Below are 6,000 nucleotides of genomic sequence, written 5' to 3' on the forward strand. Positions count from 1 at the left end.
GCTTCAGCCATAGTTTACCACAATAGTTGACCGATAAATAATCAGTTTTGATTATTAGAATGGGTTGCGCGTCTTACGGTATTCCCGTTTTACCGTAATCATTTTATTCAGATAAAAATAATCGGGGAATTTTACCAGCCATCTTTCTGTAATAATTTTATTCGGCAAATTTTTTTCCTGCGTTTTCCATGGCTAAAAGTTATCCAATCCCCGATCCCTACCAATCGTATTTCCCATAGAATACCAATAGGTTCTATTCCAATTGTATACCATTAGGCCTAGCACCCAAAGGACACCAATGGGTTCTATTGCATTTGTATAACATTAGACCTATTGGTATAAAATTGGAATTAAACCAATTTAAGCCCTATGGGGAATAGGCCTACTAGTTTTCAATTGGAATAAAACCAATAGACTTATTTCTCAATATGACACTTCTTTATTTTACAACCTAATTTTTTTAATTTCAAATATTTTGTAAGAGGTAGCTTGAGGTGATGCATGAGCTAAATTGCTATGTTGCTTAAGAGAAAATTTACGTGGTGCGTGAGAGGTGGTTTGATATCATGCCAGAGAGGAAGTCGCTATCCCTTTAAGGCATCTCGCCGCTGCAGATATACATAGGCGATATCGCATTGTGCTTAAAGAAATATTTCAAACCATTCCAAATATTGACGATTTGGAAGTGAAATTTATTTAAGTCACTATCCCTTTAAAACCATCTCGCCGACATCATCTTCTCTTGGATAAATCTTACCAACCAAACTTCATAATAAAACTTTCGCAGATAAATTTATTGAAACCTTATCCCTTCAAGGCATCTCGTCGCAGCGCACTAAATATCGTTTTCACTTTGAAATTTTTTATGTGTGCCTCAAGGAATTGTTTCATCGCATATTGTACTTGATTTTACGTTGTTCGGCAGTAAAAGGGGGAAATAGAAAAGTGAAGTGGTTTCGTAACTGATTAAGCGTGTTGCAAGTTTCGTTTAACCATTCGCGACCAAATTTATGATTAAACGTTTCAACTAATTGTTTGTTGAAACAATTTTTTTGCATAATAGAAGTACATCCAACGCGTAGGGGAGCTGATAAGCCAAACTCTCAGTAAAAATTTTCGTCGCCTGAGCCCGATTGTTTTAAAATTTATTAAGACTAGACGCGGTGTTCACGATGGAATTCATTTCGATAATTGTGGTCGTATCAATCCGAAGCACCTTCTAGAGGATTGTTTATAAATAAGCTCTGTTAAATTATTGCATTTACTTCACTATGGGTCGGTGTATTTAATGTGAATGAAGTGGATGAAAGTGACTGGGAATATTTTCGTATTATGTTTTGCTCTAACCAAAAACCCTTGAAGCAGTAAAAAAGTATTTGGTTTGTCTATTGAAACTTGCGTATTATCGGTTGTTGCGGTGGTAGAGTTGGAGTCTCCAAAGACAAACTCAGGAGACGTGCAAGAATTTGGAACTAGGCCGAAATTTCAGAAAATAATCTTTAATAACCTTATAAAATTGTCTGATAAAAATTTTTAAAACACGAATGATATTTTGAGCTTCCTCGAGAGAATTAAAGGGAATATAACCTGCAAAGCAATCTTTATGGAAGACCCCTTCGATTTTTCAAATTTCCCTGTACAGTGGCGCCAAACATTTCTAAAGTCAAAAGCAAAAGAGGCCATAGCTGCAAACGTTGGTGTTCCACACCAAATACCCGAGGTTATATTCCCTTTAATATGGCCGAATTCCTAACTAGGAAGAAGCAGCTCGAAGATTTATTTCGTAAAAAGTACGCGAATCCTGATGCTGGCCACTATCACCTTAGTGACTTTTCATGGAACGCTATACCTAAAAGCATTTTAACGAAGAAGGTGCAAGTTTTTGTAGGGCTATCCGGTATAAGGAAAACTGAGTTTGCATAAGCTCACGGGTCGCATACCTTTACCATAAGACACAAAGACGATTGGAAGAAGCTGAGAGCTGGAGTAGCAGCCACTAAAAATTGGGTCGCTCATGATTTCCTAAAAATCTTAAATTTGGATAGGCCCCAGTAGCATTGTGTTTCCGTTTTTCAGTCGGTATAAATTTGTTTTCTGTTTTTTAATCTTACCTGCTAGACACCCAGTTATTTTTATATATTAATTAAATATCAGGTATAATTAATAATTAAAAATCTGGTATAATTTTGGAATAATTTGTAAGAAGTTATGGAAGGATTTATTAACATTGAAACAGAGGTAAAAGTAAGTCATTTCAAATAGTCCGTCGGACACCAAAATTTTAAATTTTCCAAGATTCAGTCTACTTTATCATACCACAATCAAATTTTAAGGCAAAACTTTTATATTTCTGGGCTGATATATCAGTCTGTTACAGAGAAAGCTAGTATCAAACATATTTTAATGTAAAAACTCCATTTATTTAAATTCTAAATGAAAAAATGGCAAATTTAGATGGTTAAGAATTGTGTATTCAAACAAGTCGAAATATAATTTTGAGGCTAAGTTGATATTTCTGGTATGATTATAACAAAAACATACTAAATACATTAAGATTATTCTAGTTTAAAATAGAGGGAACAATATTTAATTTAATCATTCTAATTCACCCATAAAGTATCGTTTATTTTTAACTTTTATCGCCTTGAAAGAAAATTAGCAATCCTACACAGATTTGAAACTTTATTTGTAGACGCTGTACGTTCTAACCACAAATGTCTTCGTGCAACCGGCAAAGAAATAGAGCAACTGATTAAGGATTGGGTAAAGCACTCTAAGGACAGAAATGGCGGAAGGAAGAAGCGCGCAATGGTCGGCTAATCTCAAATTCGCTGGAAATAAATAAAGAAATTTGTTTTAAATTTGTCAATTTTAAACTTCTATTACAATTTAAAAGTTGGCTTGCGTTTTTCAAAACTTTTTACACACCTTTTAAAGAGTAGTGGGTGAATGTTTCTAGAGTCAGATAGAATATGGTAGGCTTTTAAGCCGCTTTTAGGCAGATAAATAAATGAAAATACTTTTTAAGTAGGCTCGAAGTCTGAAAGTCATTAATAGTCACTAAAGCGTCCGTTTAATCAGTATCCGTTTAAACGTCGGGTCAAAGTCGACCAGACTTCTGAACACTATCTCAACTGACCGCCTTATCAGTGTCCGTTTTAGAGTCGGCCAACAGTCCACCAGTCTTCCTTACCGACTGTCCATCGGCTAGCCGTTTCTTTGGACATCGAGTAAGGCGGGCCGACTTTGCAAAAAAGCAGGCCAGCCGACTCGTTTTTTATCAGTCGGCCCGACTGTTTTTGCTACTAGGGGGGATGCTACCTGTGATGCCAAATTTACAAGTGTTGAATTCTGTGAGGATATTCCTCGATTTATCTGTTGTAAATCGGAGTGAGTCCTTTGGCCCATAGAGATGAAGACCAAAGCTGCGTGTCGCGCCACATACATATTCATCTTCTCACCGAACCCCTTTTTAATGGTGTGAAAGTTAACGCAAGCTCATCTTCTTTGGAAATAAACTAAACTTAAATTAAATAATTTTGGGCGATGATGTACTAAATAACCCTGTTTATCTTTCTAATTCCCGTTATCAAAAATTAAAACTACTATGAATACTTACTGTGCTAGAGTATAAACAGTCCTTTTTCTCAAACGTTTATCAACAATGAAGTTCTTCTGCTTGAACTCGGGCTTGATCAAAATTTACCAAGTCGGCCTTTTCAATAATAAATCGCACTCTCTCAACGGTCACGTCCTGTATTTCTATGAGTCAGTGGTATTTATTAATTATTGGAGCAGCAATACGATAGAAATCGCCTATATTTAGCGCGTGTGCCATCAGTGTTGTAGCAGAAACCAGTTTAAACTTACTTTTGATATGACCATTACGGGCCTTAATTATCTATCTTGTAATTGTAATCAAGCGCGACGCGTTAGCTTCTTCAGTTTCCAGCTGTTTTTCGTGCGGACGCAATAGCGACGGCATTTTGCTTGCGATTCCAAACTCTTCAAGCAAGGCACTCTCATCACGATAGCCTCTATACACAATGAAAAGGTCTTCTTCTTCAAACCAATCTCTAATTGCGGATAGATCCTTTTCAAACTCGTAACGGAGGATCTTCGTGTCATGGTTTTTCGAATTTAAAAAGTACGGCCCTATGATGTCCCAAATGTACCCATCAGGGGCTACAATTAAAACCGGCTTCAGCTAATTACGACCCTTATGAACGCAATAAGATTGCCGTAGAACCCTAAAATTGCTGCTTCTTGGTATATCGCAATACGTCCAATCAATGTAAGCAATGGCTCTAGGAATATCAGGCTGCGGATTGTATAGTTCATTTGTGAAAGGCGTTATGTCTCTGAATATAATCTTCTCTAATGAATGTCCCAAAACCCAGATTATCTGGTACAAATCGTTGCATTAACGACTTCCGTACGTTAGCTACGGCCAAACTGGTATTTTGCATACTAGAATATCTAAATAGATTTCTTAACAATTTCGTTGGAGAGTACTTGCTGCATTTTTCATCTACTACGGCGCCGCAATACTGGAACACATCGCGGAAATCGTTTTTGGATATAGAAAACACAGTCTTAAATTCTTCGTAAGTAAAGGTGTTTTCGTCATCATAGTGCGACGCTGCAGCGTAGTTGGTCGCAGCTCGCAATTTCGTTAACAAAGTTGTAATTGGTCTCCTTTAATCACGTACGGTTTTTAAAAAAATCGCAAACCAGGGAGCAATAGAGGTAAAATATTCCCCTTCTCGTCATGATGGATTGGGCAGCATCTAGTTTTTTCTGGAACGTAGATATATCTTGCAAGGTAAACGTGAATTCTGCTATCAATGGAAAGCTTGGAAATTTTATAAGGCGCATTGCATATTACGCTAGTCTGACGGGCGCTTTGCGTTAAGACATTCATTTTTAAACAGGAAGGTTTTACTTAAACTGCTCTTATTTCTTCAATTATTTATCTATTGCAATTGATGCAAAGACGCGTATGCTCGCTAACTTCAACCTGTGGCAGACCTGCCGCATGACACCTTTCAACCGCAATTTCACGTTTATGATTATTGCCTTCCCCATCAATCCTTGCCATTTGCTACCTCGCCATCATTGATTGACACGTAAAGCACGTGCCTCTATTTTTATTCGGCATTTCTCTCTAGTTTCTCAAAAAGGTTGAGTAAAAAGGTAATTAAGTCCGCCAAGAATGTCCACAATCAATTTCATGTATCAGGTCAGGTAATCAAGTCAGTAAATCACGTCCTTTAATCAGTATCGTTATGCAGTTGCGTTATAAAATTAGGCGGAGAGAGCAGTAAGTTTTAAATTTAGAGTCAGATTGGATAGAGATATAAAACACTAAAGGTCGGCATTATTTGGCCATTATCCACGATATTTAAAATTATTTATAGAAAACCGAAAAATAATTTAACTTAGTATGATTAAATAATACAGTAGAATTTAAAAAATAAACCTATCTTTTAATAGCCAAATTAATAATAAATTTATTCATATAAGTTTGTGTCGTTTATCGTCCGAAATTGGGTCGCTACTGTTAATTAAATTATTAATTGCACTAATATCCCACCCCCATAACTTTAAGGACATCATGGCCTCTTTTAGAAGTAACAAGATCAGTTCCTGCAGAACATTTGTTCAGATGGTAATGAGGTGGCTGGTATGGCTAGGTAATCTTGCGCCATTTTAGCTACTGAAGGATAGTTAATTTCGTTTTCCTGCAATGAGATGGCATACAATTATATTAGTACATTTTTATTGGAGACAAACAATATTTGGTTAGCAATCTCATTAAGTGAATGACATAAGAAAGCATCAAGTACTAACCCTCCACCACTTTTGTACGTCGGTTTTTGGTGGCTGAAGATCGTCCTTGAAATACTTTGAAAGTTCAGATCCACGCGCCATTTTCACTGCGCGCTTTGGGGAAAACGCATAGATTCCTGTACGATCTAAATTGGTGGTATTTAAAGT

The sequence above is a fragment of the Leiobunum rupestre genome, chromosome 8 (assembly GCF_980474605.1).
Source record: "Leiobunum rupestre chromosome 8, qqLeiRupe1.1.hap1, whole genome shotgun sequence".
NCBI lineage: Eukaryota > Metazoa > Arthropoda > Arachnida > Opiliones > Sclerosomatidae > Leiobunum > Leiobunum rupestre.